At 38.9% G+C, this 21424-nt stretch overlaps 5 non-coding genes and 2 pseudogenes across 5 annotated transcripts; all 7 read right to left on the bottom strand.

The window, feature by feature from the left end:
* Positions 1-15273: 15273 nt before the first annotated feature.
* LOC140876639 (5S ribosomal RNA) lies at positions 15274-15392 on the bottom strand (annotated as a pseudogene).
* A 401-nt stretch (positions 15393-15793) lies between these two features.
* Positions 15794-15912, bottom strand: LOC140876830 (5S ribosomal RNA). The gene has a single exon (XR_012149062.1). It is a non-coding gene; the product is annotated as a 5S ribosomal RNA (ribosomal RNA).
* A 399-nt stretch (positions 15913-16311) lies between these two features.
* LOC140876630 (5S ribosomal RNA) lies at positions 16312-16430 on the bottom strand (annotated as a pseudogene).
* Positions 16431-16829: 399 nt separating this feature from the next.
* Positions 16830-16948, bottom strand: LOC140876934 (5S ribosomal RNA). The gene has a single exon (XR_012149161.1). It is a non-coding gene; the product is annotated as a 5S ribosomal RNA (ribosomal RNA).
* Positions 16949-18993: 2045 nt separating this feature from the next.
* LOC140876586 (5S ribosomal RNA) lies at positions 18994-19112 on the bottom strand. The gene has a single exon (XR_012148889.1). It is a non-coding gene; the product is annotated as a 5S ribosomal RNA (ribosomal RNA).
* A 398-nt stretch (positions 19113-19510) lies between these two features.
* Positions 19511-19628, bottom strand: LOC140876580 (5S ribosomal RNA). Its single transcript, XR_012148884.1, has one exon. It is a non-coding gene; the product is annotated as a 5S ribosomal RNA (ribosomal RNA).
* Positions 19629-20020: 392 nt separating this feature from the next.
* LOC140876617 (5S ribosomal RNA) lies at positions 20021-20139 on the bottom strand. The gene has a single exon (XR_012148920.1). It is a non-coding gene; the product is annotated as a 5S ribosomal RNA (ribosomal RNA).
* Between the last annotated feature and the right edge of the window lie 1285 nt (positions 20140-21424).

The raw sequence follows: 21424 nt of genomic DNA, 5'->3' as shown, positions 1-21424 counted from the left end.
ATTTCTGAACCAACATACAAACTCAAAGCATGAAGAACATCTGATAAATATTCGAACCACAAGCTTATAAAAGAAATCTGGAATTTCACAAACACATGCTATGAAAATTCTGGACATTTCGATCTCATGCTATGGACAACCAACAAAAAATTACAATACATGAATCCATAAATTATAGCAGCAAACCAAGCCAAGTGAAAATGCAAGAATTTTCTGGAATTAAAATCGAAGGGCAGGGGAAACATGACTTTCGAACAAGGCAGTAATATTCTTAAAAAAATTCGAATGCTTCAAGAAAATGCAACACACAACATATAATAATTTACAAGGTGAAGCAAAGAAACCATATCCTTGCCTAGCTAAAACCGAAGTGCACGAGCTCAAATGAGCTGAAGAAAATCGATCCAAGGGCTGGAATGAGCAGAAACCGAGCTGCAAGGGGGATGCACCAGCTCGTTCAGCTCGCCATGGTTGAGTTTTGCCGGAGAAGAGAGGTGGCTGGCAGCGGCGAGCTTGAAGAGAAAAGGAATAGAGAGCCGATGGATTGAGCTTGGGAGAGAAACAGGGGAATGTTGGCTTCTTTTGTGTGTGTGTGCATGTGTTGTGTGGGTTTTTGAGTGGGTGTGTGTGTGTGGCTAGGATTAAATATTTGAGTCCAAGTGCTAGCATAGATAAACCCTAGAAAAATAGGAGTGTAGGAATTCCTTGAAAAAGTACAACACACTTTTAAAAATTGTTAAACCAATGCTAGTAATTAGGACTTAAATTAAATCGCACTAAATAAAAATACAAGCTTAAAAATCCTAATTTAAAACATTAAATTGATTTTACTAGACCGGGAATAAAAATACTAATTTTCGCAAAATTTAAAAATAATGAATTCTAATGCGTGGAAAAAATGAAATATTTAGGCAATTAACACATTAAATATTCTGATGTCACGGCAACGAGTAAAATATTTAAATAACGAGCAGAACGATTAAAATAATTAAACAAACTAGACTAACGTTTAAAAGTAATTTAAATAAATACACAAGTGAAAATAAAAACCTTTAAAATAATTTGGACAAATAAAAAGAAAGGTTTGAATAAACAAGTCTAAAACATTAAAATGATTTGGACACTTAAAACATATTTAAATAATAAGATAGACATTTAAAATGATTTAAAATAACTAACCGCTACACTTATGCTATTGAAAATAAATAAGTTGGACACTCAAAATATTTAAAAAAATAATCTAAACAATTAAAATCATTTAAATATGCAAGTTTAAACCTTTAAAATATTTAAACAAATAAATTGCACAATAAAATCATTTGAATAAATAATCAAATATTCTATTAGCACGCAATTCAAATAAGGAATTTAAATCAGATAAACTTAAAAATAAAAATTCTAATATTTATTAAATTAATGCATGCGATTTAGTAGATTGGATTTTAGGCGTCACAATTCCTTCCCCCTTTAAATGGAATTTCGTCCTCGAAATTCAGGACAAACTAACTAGGTTTGAATACCTTAGACCAGATCAACACTAAATTCTCAACTTTGCACCTACAAAAGTTGGCCCAAATCAGCTTTCGCTGTGCACTCTGATGCTTATCAACACCTACAAAGCAAGGGCTAACTAACTCCACTGCAAAATAAATTTGCAAATTCCTATTTATCCCCAAATGATGGTAGTTCAAGAGAAATTTTTAATCACTGTTCCCATGTGACTGTAAGAGTTTTTAATTCACCCCCTAAACTCCTAAAATATCTGATGCCTGCCTTAGTTTGATAACCTTAAATTCTGGATCGCAACTTAAATCAATAAATATCCGTAAAACCAATAAATAATTTATGTCGACCTTACTTCTAACTTAAAAGTTTCCTAACAACGAAACTATGCTTAATGTCTAATCACCAGCTAAACTTAACTCATATAATATAAAACTCGAGCTCTAAAGAAATTCATAAGTTCCCAAAATACTTAGCAACAAAACACTAAACTTTTCTAAATATAATAAATAGCTAAGAGAACTATTCAATTCTACCTCAACTGTCCTCAAGATACAAGATGATTCTAACTCGTACTTCCACAACAACGACACATGAAACCCATCATGCGTCCCTAACAACTCTGCGCCAGCTCAATATATAAAAAAAATTATATATCTCCTTGACAATTGCATAAGAACCGACAAAACGAGTAAATTTCATTATATTCCCAAATCGGTAATATTACGGAACAATGATATCTTCAAGAACAACTTAATATCAATTTTGAAATTCTAAAGGTCTATGCCACTTATTAGTAGTGCTACACTTAATGGTCCTGGGCTTATGTTCAATCCCTTACGCAACGACTAATAAATCCATAATTTACACCTTAAGTAAAAATATAACACGAGTTATTATCCATTTATTGGATTAGATGGTCTCTAAGTACCAAATAATTCTAACATATCACCTGAAGACATATCTCAAATCTCTAGTTCAACTTGATAGCAAGTTTGGAAAATCCAAAAATTCCCAAATTATTATATGGTACAACCTGAATTCATATTTCAAGAACTTAGTACCCAATTAGGCACCTTGAAGAGTTTGTAATTCGATTGAAAACGCCTTCTCATTGTTCCTCAAGTACCTTAGCATTTCACCGGTAAATAAATCTAAAGTTTATCCGAAAAGCTGCCTGAATATTCTATTCATCATTATGTACCCATATTTGGTGCAATAGCCTTACCGGTTGACATTCACAAAATCTTAGAATTCAAATATAAAGTACCCAAAAGTCTCTAGGGACAACTTTATTTCCTATCTCGCAACTGTTCACCCATCCAGCTTACCAAAAATTATTTGTTTACTCTTAACGATCATATTAAAAATTAAAACACTCATTCAATTAATTCACTAACCAGAAGTCTTCTCGCTAAAACTAGATATGGCTGGTAGTCATCATTCCTCGGATCACAACAATAACTTAGGATTTCATCTAGTATTAATACTAAATTCCCAACAGTCTAAACACTTAATAAGCGATTACGAGCAAATTCTTTACACAAGAAGTTAAAATGAAAATTGAAACCATAATCCATCCAAATTCTCATCATGATGGATCATGAAAGGAAACAAACATACAATTAATGCTTGTTTAATATGAAATGAAATAACGCAAGCATTACAAACAAACAAGCTGAGAATAAAAATCTAGATTAGTGAAAGAAACTCACGCATGGTCCAATTCTAGGGATAAATGAATAATGATAGAGGCTCCATGAATAATGAATATGAGCCAACAAGATACAAATCTCGTGATCATTCATCTATAGGTAGTGAAATCATGCTCAAACAATCAAAGCACAATCAAGGCAATCAGTGTGACTTCAGTCGAGAGAAGTCCACACAATACAATAATCAATGGAACCAATGGTCTCAAGGTAAAATCAGATGTCAGCCACACGACATAAGTATATTACCATGAAGGGAGACAAAGTGAATCTTACTCACATCAAATTGTGGCTCTAGAACTGAAGAAAAATTTCAAAAAGTGCGAAATATAAACAATATTTTATTAAGAAGTTTAACCAAGGTCAAAGTAGTAAAATACAATGTTGATTGATGTCATACGAATCCATAAATGAACAAAGGATGTGAAAAGAAATTTCGGATACTCAAAAGTATTTTTTGAAATAGATACAAGCACAAATGATGAATAAGAAAATAGTTATTGAAATAATAGTTCACATAATTCGAAGACTCATAGTAACCGACTCACTATTTTCCAAAATCATACTTGTCCAAATAAACAAGGAAAACTCAACTATCTATAATAATATAAATCCAAGTTCGTATCCCAAGTCTTCACACGAGTTGAAAGAGTGGGTGCCCAGTGAGCCAACTTGTGGCTATGGGCTTTGATGACTCTTTGTACAAACGATCTTTTGTTTAATGTAATTTACACTTTTATTAATGGCAATGACTTTATCTTTCTTCATATTGTTATATTGTGATATACTATTGTTGTTTTGATAAAGACCTTGAATACACTATAGTGTATGTAAGATGTGGTAGAACATGGGGATGTCTATCATGAAATACATCTTATAGTCACTGTATATTCTAAACTGTTCCTAGTCAATTGAGCCGTCCGATAATAAGGATAAGGATCGCTCGAGTTTGAGACTAGCATTTGCGATGCGGAGTACCACGTTTCATTGGTAGGGAACATGGAGATGTTCGAAGCATGCAAATGGATATTCATAGGATGAATAATCGAACTACCCTATCCGGACTTTCCAAGTGGTTATCACTTATCGAGTGGATAAAGTCCGCGGTTTTGGTTGTACACCATTAGTCCTTACTACTTGAAACATCATGGAGACTCTATATGCTAGTACTGTGCTTTGACTCGTTTACCGACTCTATGGGGGTCATCAGGTGTCGGGATTGGGTACAGCTACAACACATATAGGAGTCGATGCATTGTTGTCAAGGATTCACCACATACTTGCGAGTGTGGATATCCTATGCGATCTGAGGAGATATTAGTGTGACGAATCTCTGGCCAGAGTACTTGATGTGATTTAAGAAATGGTTTCTTAGTAGCACATGCGATGTCACTAATTTGATCTTCAAGATGTATTGCATAGTTATCGAATCTTGAGCGACTCTCGATATACCAATGGTTGTTGATTCGATCGGGATATATGGATGAAGGGACCGTACTGTACGCTAACCAAAATCTACTGGTTCTTGTAGGCACTATCAGTGATACCTAGGGAATCATGGGGCGATGTTGCTAGGCGCTTTACCATGATTCGTTGGGCAAGTCGGAAATCGTTGTTCCGAGTCACAAGGAGTTGTGAGCCCACGGCTAGCTGTATCCCTGAACCATTGAGGGTCACACAGTGTAATGGAGTTTTAATCCCCGTTGAGATAGTTAAATTTAAAGAGTTAAATTTAATGAATAAAGAAGTTGGACTTCTTAAATAAGAGTAAGGGAGTAGGATTTCCTAAAATGACATAGGGATGTACATTTTTGGAAATCACTGAATTCGGATTCAGGAAAATTTATCTTGACTTTAAAATGTGCAGAAATGGTTTCTGTGCACATTGGTAAAATCGGTTTATCAATCGGAGTCACGATGAATTTTATATTAATTTCTGAACATGCGGGCTTTGCTTGTCGGGCCTCAACTTATGACTAATGGGCCCTAAGGTGTTAGTGGCCTGTATTATAAATAAGTTATTGCAGTACAGAAATTAGACACAACAGGTCATTATTTTTGAGACAGGATTTTCGAAACCCTCCTCTCTCTCTCAAACATATTTCGGCCAAACCCCTCCCTCTCTGTCAGAGAAATTCCGGTCTGTGATTTTGAATTGCAGTCAGGAATAACGAATCAGATTCGTTTAATCTCTTCGCAGAAAAACTTCTGATAGATTTTCTAGTGCAATCTATCAGAGGGATTTAAACCCCATTCGTGGACCTGATTGAAGGAGTTCATCAGTTCCTGGGAGAGACAACAAGAGCAGATTAATTCTGTTGGTGTCCAATAATCTCGCTTCGAGATTGAAGGTAAAATTTAATTAATTGTTATTTGAATTTTACACACACAATATAATTTAATCGTTGAATGGTTGATACCCACACCATGGAATTGTTCCATGATAAAAATTTTAAACTTCCGCTGCACCGGGTATCAATCGTGATTGATCTGAGAGCCGCGTTTTCCAACAGTGGTATCAGAGCCAGGTTGCTCAGATCAAACGATTAAATTAATCGATTGTACAAAAATTTTTGAGTCTCGGTTTTTGAAACAAAATAAATATTTTTAAATAAAAAAAAATTTTTCGGGGCAAAACCCGGGCAACGATTGGATCGCTGCCCGGTGGGGCAGCAATTGTTGCTGCCCCGGGCGGCGCACGGCGCCGCCCAAAGGGGGCGCACGGCGCCGCCCACGGCGGCGCACGGCGTCGCCCAGGGGCGGCGCTCTGGCCGAGCGCTGCCCAGCGCAGCGCTGTGCGCTGCGCAGGGCAGCGCTGGGCGCTGCCCAGGGCAGCAACTGTTGCTGCCCTAAAGGGGCAGCCGGGCTGCCCCGGCCCGCGCCCACGGGTGCGGGCCGGCCCGGGAGTGTCCCAGGCGGCCCGCGGGAAAAATTAAATTTTTTATTTAAAATTAATTTTAATGTGTTAAAATTTTATTTTTGGTCCGGTCAAAAAAAATTGTTTTTGATTGGTTCACGAGATTTCGGATCGAATTGTTCAAGTCCGTAAATTTTAAAATTGATTTTTGGATAAATTTGAATTTTTGGAAAATTTTAATATTTTATCCTTAAATTGAATTTTGAAATCAATTATTTTTGGTACAATTGATGATAAGATTTGATCTTATGATATATTAAGTAAAATATGATTTTATCTATAAAATTGGATTTTGTAGATAAAATATGATTTTATTTGATAAAGAGATAAAATATGATTTTATATGTAAAATATGATTTTATCTTGTTTAAATTTGAATTGCCACTGCATGTTATCCAATAAATTAATTTTGAATTAAATGTTATTGGATAAGGATGATCGATTGCCATGACCAATTTTGTAGGTGTATGTTAGGAATTTACATTTGTTTTTATTGTTGTTGGTTTTATTAATGGGCCTGGTTTATGGCCCAGTATGAATGTCATATGTAATAAAAGTGGGCTTGGTTTATGGCCCGTTTCCACCCCTAAAAATGTATCCCCTACTTGTCATTGTTATTTATTATAAATACATTAGATTTAGTGGGAGATCAAGATTTGAAGATGGTGGGCCCAGCAGACAATAAAGACAGAAGAAATGTAAATTGGAAGCACATGTAATAGGATTGCATTGCATACTGCATATTACCTAGGATTGGACTAAGAATCGTGATTGGCAACCACGAGTCAATTAGAAATGGAATCGATCATCCTATATAATATATGATATTATGATTGTATGCATGTTTTAGACATAATTGCGTGAATCCGGCAAGCATGCAATAATTTGAAATTGATGAGACAAATTTTTATAATTAAAAATCCCTCATTTTAAATATGATTTAAAATTGATATCAAGATAAACAAAGGAAATTTAAATTTGTTTAAATATTCCTACCTTCCATCAACGGTCAATGTATGTGATGCTACCCGCGGATACGGCCCGGCTCATATTATTGGGGGGGCCCGTCCGTCGGAAAGCTGTACATTGGATCGACAAATGTTGTAAGTTGGGTGGAACTCCCATGGGATCGGCTCATATTATTGGGGGATCCACATGGCGACCGTCCATCACAACTTAATATTGATGGGTCATCTTGACATGTCACTTTAAACGGCGTCATATTATTGGGCCCTTATTGGACATGAGGTAAATACATGGGGGTTGCTTTGGAAGCAATTGGGCTCTACCTTTTGAGAATTATGGTTGGCTGATATTATTCGGGACCATAAGTTTGTCAATTGGACTCCATGTTCTCACTAAGGAAAAAGTTTCTCGTTTTCACTAGAGGGTGGTGAAATCGTTAAAATAGTGGGAGTGAGATTCATAAAATTAAATTTCGCCTATTTTATGTCTTAGTAAATTGTTAAACAATCATTGATATATGTCTGTTTTTCTTTTCAGTATTTCATACGATGAATTCGCGTAATCCATTATTCTCGATCCTCGAACAAAACAAGTTGACTGGCGCCAACTATACGGAATGGTTCCGGAAGTTGAAGATTGTCTTGACTTCGGAGAAAATGCTCTACGTGTTAGAGAAAGCACCTCCGAAGGAAGCACCAGCTGATGTAAGTCCGGAGGAATTGGCCAAACTTGATGCATGGTGGGACCATGACATCAAGACCAAATGCTATATGCAAGCCTCGATGTCTGATGAACTCCATAGGCGATTTGAGGACACCGTGAATGCTGCTGACATTCACGCTCAACTCAAGGAACTTTTTGGGGCTCAATCAAGGGCTGAAAGGTTTGCTACTGTTAAGGAGCTAATGACGTGTCGCATGCGTGAAGGGACTTCGGTCCGTGATCATGGGGTACGAGTGATTTGGCTCATACAAAAGTTAGCGACCCTTGATTTGGTGTTGGAGCATGAACTCAATGTGGATTTACTGCTTCTGTCTCTTCCTTCTTCGTTTGACGGATTTGTGGTAAATTTTAATATGAACAAGATAGAGGCCACCCTTGAAGAGATGGTCAATATGCTCGTTACATATGAATCCACACTTAAGAAGGATAAGCCAGCTTTCTTGGTGGGCTCCTCATCTTCTGCTAAGAAGGGGCCAAGTATGAAGGGCAAGAAACGTTCTGCCCCACCCAAGAAAGTCGAGCCCGAGAAGAAGCACAAGACAAAGGCTTCAAACAATGGAAAATCCAAGGATGTTTGCCATTACTGCAAGAAGCCCGGTCATTGGAAGCGCAAATGCAAGGAATATCTAGAGCAGTTGGGAACTACAAAGGGTATGTTCTATATTGAAATAAACATTTCACTTAATACTACTTCTTGGGTATTGGATACCGGATGTGGATCTCACATTTGCAATGATTTGCAGGTGATGACAAGAAGTCGCAGGCTTAGAATGGGTGAGACCCAGCTGAGGCTCGGAAATGGTTCCAGAGTTGAAGCTACAGCCATTGGAGATGTTTGTTTAATTTTGCAGAACGGTTTTAAGTTATTTTTAAGAGATGTTTTATTTGTTCCGGATTTAATTAAAAACATTATTTCTGTTTCTATGCTAGATAGAGATGGTTATTCTTGCAATTTTGTGAATGGGATTTGCAATATTTACAAGAATGAATGTTTGATTGGAAATGGACAACTTGAAAACGATCTATACAACTTAAAACTAAAAGATGTTCCAATAAATTATATTGATAAACCGGCGACAACAAACAAAAGGAAAATCGATAGTCAAAACCGCGAACCTTTGGCATGCTAGGCTAGGTCATATTTCCTCAAGGAGGATGAACAAGCTAGTGGGAGAGGGCATGTTTGATATGTCTGATATTAACTCTCTACCTACTTGTGAATCCTGTCTAAAAGGGAAAATGACTAAATCTCCTTTTAAGGGGAAGCCTGAGCGTAGTCAAAATCTGTTGGATTTGATCCATACAGATGTTTGTGGACCATTTAGAGTTGGGACTCAATATGGCCACCTACTTCATTACCTTTACTGACGATTATTCAAGGTATGGGTATTTATATTTAATGAAATATAAGTCTGAAGCATTTGAAAAGTTCAAAGAATTCAAGGCTGAAGTAGAAAACAAGCTAGGTAAAAGTATTAAAGCACTTCGATCGGATCGAGGTGGAGAATACTTAAGTACCGAGTTTTTGGACTATCTAAAAGAGAATGGGATTCTCTCTCAGTGGACTCCTCCTATGACACCACAGCTGAATGGTGTATCGGAGCGTCGTAATCGAACTTTGTTGGACATGGTTCGATCTATGATGAGCTTCACTGAGCTTCCACCTTCGTTTTGGGGCTATGCGCTTGAAACGGCGGTATTGTTGTTGAACAACGTCCACACTAAAGCAGTGGACAAAACACCATACGAGTTATGGAATGGCAAAGCTCCTAAGTATTCGTACTTGAGGATTTGGGGATGTCCTGCTTACGTGAAGCGGACAGTGGGAGATAAGTTGGATAGTCGATCCAGCTTATGTTATTTTGTAAGGTATCCGAAGAATTCAATCGGATATTATTTCTATTATCCTGCTGAAACAAAAGTGTTTGTTTCTAGGAATGCCACCTTCTTGGAGAAGGAGTTCTTATTGGATAAGAAAGGTGAGATGATGGAACTCGAAGAAGTTTGAGAAGAACCCGAAATACAAAATAACGATCCTACGCCTCAGGAACCATTACTGGACATGCCTGAACCTAGAAGATCCGAGAGGACTTCTAGACCTCCTGTTCGATATGGTCTTCTTCTTGAAGGGGATCAAGATGAACCCGACATTGGATGTGATCCAAGAAACTTCAAGGAAGCAATTTCTGATGCGGATTCAAATTTATGGCTTGAAGCTATGCAGTCTGAATTGGATTCAATGCATACAAACCAAGTTTGGTCTTTAGTAGATCCTCCTGATGGAATTGTTCCAATAGGTTGTAAATGGATCTACAAGAGAAAGCTTGGGCCTGATGGTAAGGTATTGACCTACAAGGCGCGATTGGTGGCGAAAGGTTACACTCAAAGACAAGGAGTTGACTATGATGAAACCTTTTCACCAGTTGCAATGTTCAAGTCCATAAGAATCCTTATTGCCATAGCTGCATGGTATGACTATGAGATATGGCAAATGGATGTGAAGACTGCTTTTCTTAATGGAGACATTAAGGAAGAAATCTATATGAAGCAGCCAGAGGGGTTCACATCCATGGGAAGCGAGCATAAGGTATGCAAGCTTCAGAGATCAATTTATGGTCTAAAACAAGCATCAAGAAGTTGGAACCAGAAATTTGATGAAACAATGAAAGATTTTGGTTTCATCAAGAACCCGGAGGAACCGTGCGTGTACAAGAAAGTAGTTAAGGATGCTGTGACATTCTTAGTACTTTATGTTGATGACATCCTACTCATTGGGAATGATGTAGGGATGTTACAGTCAACAAAGATATGGTTATCAGGTAGATTCTCGATGAAGGATTTGGGTGAGGCATCCTACATTCTTGGGATACAGATCTATAGAGATAGATCTAAGAGAATGATAGGACTCACTCAATCAACCTACATCGACACCATATTGAAACGGTTTTCAATGGATGGGTCCAAGAGAGGACATCTACCCATGTGTCATGGAGTTTCTTTATCCAAGTCTATGTGTCCCAAGACTGATGCAGAGATAGAGAATATGACACATGTACCATATGCGTCAGCTATAGGTAGTATCATGTATGGGATGATATCTACCAGACCGGATGTAGCATTTGCTCTGAGTGTCACGAGCAGATATCAAGCTAATCCCGGTCAAATGCATTGGAAAGCCGTGAAGGACATTCTTAAGTACTTACGAAGGACTAAGAATATGTTCATGGTATACGGAGGACGAGATCTGAAATTGGAAGGCTATACCGACTCTAGCTTCCAAAGTGACGTGGATGACTCGAAGTCAACCTCTGGATTTGTGTTCATGCTCAATGGTGGTGCTGTCTCTTGGAAGAGTTCCAAGCAGGACACCACAGCGGATTCCACCACTGAGGCTGAATACATTGCAACATCAGCTGCTGCTAAAGAGGCCGTTTGGATGAGGAAGTTCGTCCAGGAGTTGGGCGTCATTCCTGAATTTGTTGGTCCAGTCCCGGTGTACTGTGACAACACGGGTGCCGTTGCTCAAGCAAAGGAACCAAGGTCTCATCAAAGATCCAAACACGTACTGAGGAAATACCACATCATCCGGGAGATTGTGGAAAGAGGAGACATCACTGTCGAACGAGTGGCCTCTGCAGACAATATCGCTGATCCGCTTACTAAGCCCTTGCCAGGACCATTGTTTGACAAACATCGCGAAGCAATGGGTCTACGTAGTATGACTAGTTGGCTATAGGGCAAGTGGGAGATTGAAAGAGTGGGTGCCCAGTGAGCCAACTTGTGGCTATGGGCTTTGATGACTCTTTGTACAAACGATCTTTTGTTTAATGTAATTTACACTTTTATTAATGGCAATGACTTTATCTTTCTTCATATTGTTATATTGTGATATACTATTGTTGTTTTGATAAAGACCTTGAATACACTATAGTGTATGTAAGATGTGGTAGAACATGGGGATGTCTATCATGAAATACATCTTATAGTCACTGTATATTCTAAACTGTTCCTAGTCAATTGAGCCGTCCGATAATAAGGATAAGGATCGCTCGAGTTTGAGACTAGCATTTGCGATGCGGAGTACCACGTTTCATTGGTAGGGAACATGGAGATGTTCGAAGCATGCAAATGGATATTCATAGGATGAATAATCGAACTACCCTATCCGGACTTTCCAAGTGGTTATCACTTATCGAGTGGATAAAGTCCGCGGTTTTGGTTGTACACCATTAGTCCTTACTACTTGAAACATCATGGAGACTCTATATGCTAGTACTGTGCTTTGACTCGTTTACCGACTCTATGGGGGTCATCAGGTGTCGGGATTGGGTACAGTTACAACACATATAGGAGTCGATGCATTGTTGTCAAGGATTCACCACATACTTGCGAGTGTGGATATCCTATGCGATCTGAGGAGATATTAGTGTGACGAATCTCTGGCCAGAGTACTTGATGTGATTTAAGAAATGGTTTCTTAGTAGCACATGCGATGTCACTAATTTGATCTTCAAGATGTATTGCATAGTTATCGAATCTTGAGCGACTCTCGATATACCAATGGTTGTTGATTCGATCGGGATATATGGATGAAGGGACCATACTGTACGCTAACCAAAATCTACTGGTTCTTGTAGGCACTATCAGTGATACCTAGGGAATCATGGGGCGATGTTGCTAGGCGCTTTACCATGATTCGTTGGGCAAGTCGGAAATCGTTGTTCCGAGTCACAAGGAGTTGTGAGCCCACGGCTAGCTGTATCCCTGAACCATTGAGGGTCACACAGTGTAATGGAGTTTTAATCCCCGTTGAGATAGTTAAATTTAAAGAGTTAAATTTAATGAATAAAGAAGTTGGACTTCTTAAATAAGAGTAAGGGAGTAGGATTTCCTAAAATGACATAGGGATGTACATTTTTGGAAATCACTGAATTCGGATTCAGGAAAATTTATCTTGACTTTAAAATGTGCAGAAATGGTTTCTGTGCACATTGGTAAAATCGGTTTATCAATCGGAGTCACGATGAATTTTATATTAATTTCTGAACATGCGGGCTTTGCTTGTCGGGCCTCAACTTATGACTAATGGGCCCTAAGGTGTTAGTGGCCTGTATTATAAATAAGTTATTGCAGTACAGAAATTAGACACAACAGGTCATTATTTTTGAGACAGGATTTTCGAAACCCTCCTCTCTCTCTCAAACATATTTCGGCCGAACCCCTCCCTCTCTGTCAGAGAAATTCCGGTCTGTGATTTTGAATTGCAGTCAGGAATAACGAATCAGATTCGTTTAATCTCTTCGCAGAAAAACTTCTGATAGATTTTCTAGTGCAATCTATCAGAGGGATTTAAACCCCATTCGTGGACCTGATTGAAGGAGTTCATCAGTTCCTGGGAGAGACAACAAGAGCAGATTAATTCTGTTGGTGTCCAATAATCTCGCTTCGAGATTGAAGGTAAAATTTAATTAATTGTTATTTGAATTTTACACACACAATATAATTTAATCGTTGAATGGTTGATACCCACACCATGGAATTGTTCCATGATAAAATTTTTAAACTTCCGCTGCACCGGGTATCAATCGTGATTGATCTGAGAGCCGCGTTTTCCAACACGAGTTCGATTCATAAACTTAACTGACTAAACACACAACTAGAAATTTCCAAGCAAACTATACACTTAGTTTTATCCGACTAAATTTCATCCATAAGAGAATAAATGACAACAAGGACACAACGATTATTATCTCCTAATACGCAAGTTTAATATTTTCCATCAAGCTCCTACAATCTCATAAAATTATTAACACTACCTAATAACTCAAACTACATCCACGTACTATCCAAAATTGGAAGGAATATTAGTACACCAACTCCGTTTAACTTGGAACCGCATGCTATAAAAATAAACAGTCAAATGATACACTTTAAACTACTAAAAGAAATTTTTAAACGAAAATAAACACTGAGTTAAACATTTAAATAAATTAAACATTTAGTTTTGAAAATATTTTTAAATAAAAGAAAGACATCAAAGCATTTAAAGTATTAATTCAAGTATGACTAACATATAAATTTTTTTAAAAACTTACATACTTTGAGGTGAGATTTCTCGAGTTTCTTGCAACCGGCAGTAAGCACAAACCAAACCAGAACCATGCTCTGATACCAACTGAAACGACTCTAACTCTACTTTAAGTAATAATTAAATAAAATGCGGATTTTTTAGATAATTTAATAAAAATTTCAGCATGACCTATTTGTTTAAGTGAAAACCCGCCTGTCTCGGACAGCAAACAAAATAAAATGAAAGAAATAAACAACCGACGACACAAGCAAACTAGACTGAGACAAGAACGAGAACCCAAGAAAGAGATTTGACATATCAAATATCCAAAAGTTTGAAAGTCTAATGTTTACATGCCCAAAAACAATTCTATCAAAACATTACGCATACATTTGTCAAATAAGAAAAATAAATGCTTCATAACATATTAATTCGAGTAACTATGCGGAAGATGAGCATAGGTCGGAGGGATGTGCCGTGCCCGCATCGCAGTCTACTCGATAGTCTTGCCCCTCGATCTTAATGATGACTTATACCTGCCTGAAAACAAATAAGTGTAGTGATTCTAAAAGACTCAGCAAGAATATGGGGGGGATAACGAGTACTACATAAATACAAGCACATGCAGATTGAAAATAACTTGTAATAAAATACTTTTGTGCCCTTAAACTTAAATAGATGATTTCTTAATAAATGACGTGAATATGAATGTAACATATGCATGGCTAAGTCAAACATGAACAATGAAACTGAATATACTGTACTGAACATGTATATAAATGAATTGAACTGAAACTGTGAACTTAGATCCTTGGATTGTGACTCTGTGGGTTTCGATCATGATCATGGCTGCAGTGCACTATGCCACAATGAAGTCATGATAACATCCAACCCGTCTTGCCCCATGGTTGGTATGAGAAGCCAAGATTTCTCCTAGCCCGTCCATATACATGAATTTCGGTAAGGGAAGCTAAAACGTCTCCCAGCCCGTCCAAACACGTGAATTTTACTGTAGTCACAATCATCTCACTTCGTTTGTAAAATACTTTCTTTCATTCATAAATATGAGACTTAGCATGCATATGTAAATATGATGTACATGTAAATGTTTATCGATAATCATGCATATGACTTACACAAAAATGACCGGGATAGTGATTTAGGAGACAAACCAAAGGGTGGGAAAACTAAACCATAGTGTAGCGCTGAAGACAAATTGGAGCGGCTCGCCGCGTCACCCAGATCGCACTTTCACATCGTGTCATTCAGTTTATTGCATCTTATCTATCCGCGGATTGGACTGAAAGAGTCGAGAATAGGACAGCGAGGAATCAAAAGAACAAGAAGTACGAGTAAAAGAAAAAAAAGAAACTAATGAAAAAGGGGTGAACCACGAGGACTTCCCAGGGGGTCACCAATCCTAGTACTGCTCTCGCCCAAGCACGCTTAACTTCGGAGTTCTGATGGGATCCAGTGCATTAGTGTTGATATGATCGTACCCAATATTAAATGAATTCTTTATTGTTTCATCTCTCAAATTGCGGATCGGAGGAACATGCACTGCACTTTCAAATAGACATAACTTTCAGTCGGCTGAGAGTTACGGGAGCTTTAGCCTACTCAAGCGAAACTCGTCTCGATACCTAAAGCGCGCATCTCGGTCTAAGATACACAGATTCTCAAATTCCTACCCGGAGATGGACTTTTGGGGCATTTTTCAAGTAGGGCACGTTGGGACCCACCGAAGCTGCCCGCATCACCTAGATCGCACGTTCACATCGTGTTATTCAGTCTATTGCATCTTTTCTATCCACAAATTGGCCTGAAAAAGTCGGTAATAGGATAGCGAGGAATCGAAAGAACAAGAAGTACAAGTAAAAAAAAAAAGAAATTAATGAAAAAAGGGTGCAACACGAGGACTTCCCAGGGGGTCACCCATCCTAGTACTGCTCTCGCCCAAGCATGATTAACTTCAAAGTTCTGATGCGATCCGGTGCATTAGTGCAGGTATGATCGCACCCAACAGTGAATAAATTCTTTATTGTTTTGTCTCTCGAATTGCGGATCGGAGAAACAGGCGCTGCACTTTCAAACGGACATAGCTTTCGGCCGGCTAAGAGTTACGAGAGCTTCAGCCTGCTCACGCGAAGCTTGTCTCGATACCTACAGAGCGCATCTCGGTCAAAGAGACAGAGACTCTCAAATTCCAACCCGAAGATGTACTTTCATGGCGTTTTTCCCGTAGGGCACGTTGGGACCCACAAAAGCGGCCCGCGTCACCCAGATCACACGTTCACGTCGTGTGATTCAGTATATTGCATCTATTCTATTCGCGGATTGGACTGAAAGAGTCGGGAATAGGACAACAAGGAAACCAAAGAATAAGAAGTACGAGAAAAAAAAAAGAAATTAATGAAAAAGGGGTGCAACCTGAGGACTTCCCAGGTGGTCACCCATCCTAATAATGCTCTCGCCCAAGCACGCTTAACTTCGGAATTCTGATGTGATACGGTGCATTAGTGCTGGTATGATCGCACCCAACAGTGAACAAATTCTTTATTTTTTTGTCTCTCGAATTGCGGATCGGAGGAACAGGCGCTGTACTTTGAAACGGACATAACTTTTGGCCGGCTGAGAGATACGGGAGCTTCAGCCCGCTCATGCGAAGATCGTCTCAATACCTACAGCGCGCATCTTGGTCTCAGAGACGGAGACACTCAAATTCTAACCCGGAGATGGACTTTCGGGCGGTTTTTCCATAGGACACGTTGGGACCCACCGAAGCAGCCCGCGTCACCCAGATCGCACGTTCACGTCATGTGATTCAGTATATCGCATCTTTTCTATCCGCGGATAGGACTGAACGAGTTGGGAATAGGACAGCGAGGAATCGAAACAAAAAAAAGTATGAGAAAGAAAAAAAAAATTTAATGTAAAAGGGGTGCAACCCGAGGACTTCCCAGGGGATCACCCATTCTAGTACTGCTCTCGCCCAAGCACGCTTAACTTCGGAGTTCTGATGGGATCCGGTGCATTAGAGTTGGTATGATCCCACCCAACAGTGAATGAATTCTTTATTGTTTTGTCTCTCGAATTGCATATCCGGTGCATTAGTGCTGCCCCCAATTGAAACGATCCTAACTCTACTTTAAGTAATAATTAAATAAAATGCTGATTTTTCAGAAAATTTAATAAAATTTCGGCATGACTTATTTGTTTAAGTGAAAACCCGCGTGTCTCGGACAGCAAACAAAATAAAATAAAAGAAATAAACAACCGACGACACAAGCAAACTAGACCGAGACAAGAACGAGAACCCAAGAAAGAGATTCGACATATCAAATATCCAAAAGTTTGAAAATCTAATGTTTGCATGCCCAAAAACAATTATATCAAAACATTACGCATACATTTGTCAAATAAGCAAAATAAATGTTTCATAACATATTAATTCGAGTAACTATGCGGAAGACAAGCATAGGTCGGAGCGATGTGCCGTGCCTGCATTTCAGTCCACTCGATAGTCTTGCCCCTCGATCTTAATGATGACTTATATCTGCTTGTAAACAAATAAGTGTAGTGAGTCTAAAAGACTCAGCAAGAATATAGGGGGGGGGGGGGGATAATGAGTACTACATAAATACAAGCACAGGCAGATTGAAAATAACTTGTAATAAAATACTTTTGTGCCCTTAAACATAAATAGATGATTTCTGAATAAATTACTTGAATATGAATGTAACATATGCATGGCTAAGTCAAACATGAACAATGAAACTGAATATATTGTACTAAACATGTATATAAATGACTTGAACTGAAACTGTGAACTTAGATCATTGGATTGAGACTCTGTGGTTTCGATCATGATCATGGCTGCAGTGCACTATGCCGCAAGGAAGTCAGGATAACACCCAACACGTCTTGCCCTATGGTTGGTATGGGAAGCCAAGATTTCTCCTAGCCCATCCATACACATGAATTTTGGTAAGGGAAGCTAAGACGCCTCCCAGCCCGTCCAAACACATGAATTTTACTGTAGTCGCAATCATCTCACTTCGTTCGTAAAATACTTTCTTTCATTCATAAATATGAGACTTAGCATGAATATGTAAATATGATGTACATGTAAATGTTGATTGATAATCATGCATATGACTCACACAAAAATGATCGAGATGGTGATTTAGGAGACAAACCAAAGGATGAGAAAACTAAACCATAGTGAAGCGCTTAAGACAAATTGGAGCGGTTCGCCCGTAAAATTTTTAATTCGCTCGATTCTTAATCAAAAAGGATTGCGCTTGAAACCATGACTCCATGACACATAGAAATAAGTAGGGAAATCATCCTTTGAATTTATTTTCTAGGCGATCATTTTACAAAAAACATAATACCGGGCAGCAGCCCTGTTTTTCTTCAAAAATTCTGCACGTAATCAATTAAAAATCTAGAACTCGACCAAAACTTAACCGAATTAAATCCCGCTAGAACCGACATATTCCGAACATCTAGGACAAGTTTCAGACCCGAGCCCTTGATCAAAACACGAGTTTATCCCTGTTTTAAAAAAATTAGTTTCCGGACATCTCACATAGCAACAAAATTCTGCTCATGTCTTGTTTCAAAACTCACTCCTAAAAAAACCTATCTATTTGTCTTCAACCCCCAGACACTATCTTGGTATCATAACCAACATTTAAGCTCACCCAAAACCCCCTTAAACTCACCCCATAACAGCCCAAAACCCAGCTCAAATTGCACATTCAAACGGACATAACTTTCGGTCGGTTGAGAGTTACGGGAGCTTCAGCCTGCTCACGCGAAGCTCGTCTCGATACCTACAGCGCGCATCTCGGTCTAAGATACGCAGACTCTCAAATTCAAACCCGGAGATAGACTTTTGGGGCATTTTTCCCGTAGGGCACGTTGGGTCCCACCAAAGCGGCCCGTGTCACCTAGATCCCACGTTCACATCATGTCATTCAGTCTATTGTATCTTTTCTATCTGCAGATTGGCCTAAAAGAGTCAGGAATAGGACAGCGAGGAATAAAAAGAACAAGAAGTACAAGTAAAAGAAAAAAAATAAATTAATAAAAAATGGGTGCAACACGAGGACTTCCCAAGGGGTAACCCATCGTAGTAGTTCTCTCGCCTAAGCATGCTTAACTACGGAGTTCTGATGCGATCCGGTGCATTAGTGCTGGTATGATCGCACCCAACAGTGAATGAATTCTTTATTGTTTTTTCTCTCGAATTGCAGATCGGAAAAACAGGCGCTGCACTTTCAAACGAACATAGCTTTCTGCCGGCTGAGAGTTACGGGAGCTTCAGCCTGCTCACGCGAAGCTTGTCTCGATACCTACAGCGCGCATCTCGGTCAAAGAGACAGAGACACTCAAATTCCAACCCGAAGATGTAATTTCGGGGCGTTTTTCACGTAGGGCACATTGGGACCCACCAAAGCGGCCTGCGTCACCCAGATCGCACGTTCACGTCGTGTGATTCAGTATATTGCACCTTTTCTATTCGCGGATTGAACTGAAAGAGTTGGGAATAGGACAGCGAGGAATCGAGAGAATAAGAAGTACAAGAAAGAAAAAAAAAATAATGAAAAAGGGGTGCAACACCAGGACTTCCCAGGGGGTCACCATCCTAGTACTGCTCTCGCCCAAGCACGCATAACTTCGAAGTTCTGATGGGATCCAGTGCATTAGTGCTGGTATGATCGCACCCAAAATGAAAAAATTCTTTATTTTTTTGTCTCTCGAATTGCGGATCGGAGGAACAGGTGCTGCACTTTCAAACATACATAACTTTCGGCCGGCTGAGATTACGGGGCTTCAGCCTGCTCACGCGAAGCTCGTCTCGATACCTACAGCGTGTATCTCGGTCTTAGAGACGGAGACGCTCAAACTCCAACCCGGAGATGGACTTTCGGGCATTTTTTCTGTAGGGCACGTTGGGACCTACCGAAGCGGCTTGCGTCACCCAGATCGCACGTTCACGTCATGTGATTCAGTATATTGCATCTTTTTATCCGCGGATAGGACTGAAAGAGTCGAGAATAGGACAGCGAGGAATCGAAAGAACAAGAAGTATGAGAAAGAAAAAAAATTAATGAAAAAAGGGTGCAACACGAGGATTTCCCACGGGGTCACCCATCCTAATACTGCTCTCGCCCAAGCACGCTTAACTTCATAATTTTGATGGGATCCGATGCATTAGTGCTGGTATGATCGCACCCAACAGTGAATGAATTATTTATTGTTTTGTCTCTCGAATTGCGGATCCGTTTCATTAGTGCTGGTATGATCGCACCCAACTGAAACGACCCTAACTCTACTTTAAGTAATAATTAAATAAAATGCAGATTTTTCAGAAAATTTATTAAAAATTTCGGAATGACCTATTTGTTTAAGTAAAAACCCGCCTGTCTCAGACAGCAAAAATAATAAAATGAAAGAAATAAACAACCGACGACACAAGCAAACTAGACCGAGACAAGAACGAGAACCCAAGAAAGAGATTCGACATATCAAATATCCAAAAGTTTGAAAATCTAATGTTTTCATGCCCAAAAACAATTCTATCAAAACATTACGCATTCATTTGTCAAATAAGCAAAATAAATGCCTCATAACATATTAATTTGAGTAACTATGCGGAAGACGAGCATAGGTCGGAGGGATGTGTCGTGCCGGCATCGCAGTCCACTCGATAGTCTTTCCCCTGGATCTTAATGATGACTTATACCTGCCTGAAAACAAATAAGTGTAGTGAGTCTAAAAGACTCAGCAAGAATATGGGGGGGGGGGGGGGGGATAACGAGTACTACATAAATACAAGCACAGGCAGATTGAAAATAACTTGTAATAAAATACTTTTGTGCCCTTAAACTTAAATAGATGATTTTTGAATAAATTACGTGAATATGAATGTAACATATGCATGGCTAAGTCAAACATGAACAATGAAACTAAATATACTGAACATGTAGATAAATGACTTGAACTGAAACTGTGAACTTAGATCCTTGGATTATGACTCTATGGGTTTCGATCATGATCATGGCTGCGGTGAACTATGCCGCAAGGAAGTCAGGATAAACCCAACCCGTCTTGCCCTATGGTTGGTATGGGAAGCCAAGATTTCTCCTAGCCCGTCCATACACATGAATTTCGGTAAGGGAAGCTAAGACGTTTCCCAGCCCGTCCAAATACATGAATTTTACTGTAGTCACAATCATCTCACTTTGTTCGTAAAATACTTTCTTTCATTCATAAATATGAGACTTATCATGCATTTGTAAATATGATGTACATGTAAATGTTGATCGATAATCATGCATATGACTCACACAAGAATGACCGGAATGGTGATTTAGGAGACAAACCAAAGGATGAGAAAACTAAACCATAGTGTAGCGCTTAAGACAAATTGGAGCGGTTCATTCGTAAAATTTGTAATTCGCTCGATTCTTAATCAAAAAGGATTGCGCTTGAAACCACGACTCCATGACACTTAGAACT

Source organism: Henckelia pumila, chromosome 1 (assembly GCF_033568475.1).
Source record: "Henckelia pumila isolate YLH828 chromosome 1, ASM3356847v2, whole genome shotgun sequence".
Taxonomy (NCBI): Eukaryota; Viridiplantae; Streptophyta; class Magnoliopsida; order Lamiales; family Gesneriaceae; genus Henckelia; species Henckelia pumila.
Note: the sequence above shows the minus strand (reverse complement) of the source record. Positions and strands in the feature narration are given on the sequence as shown.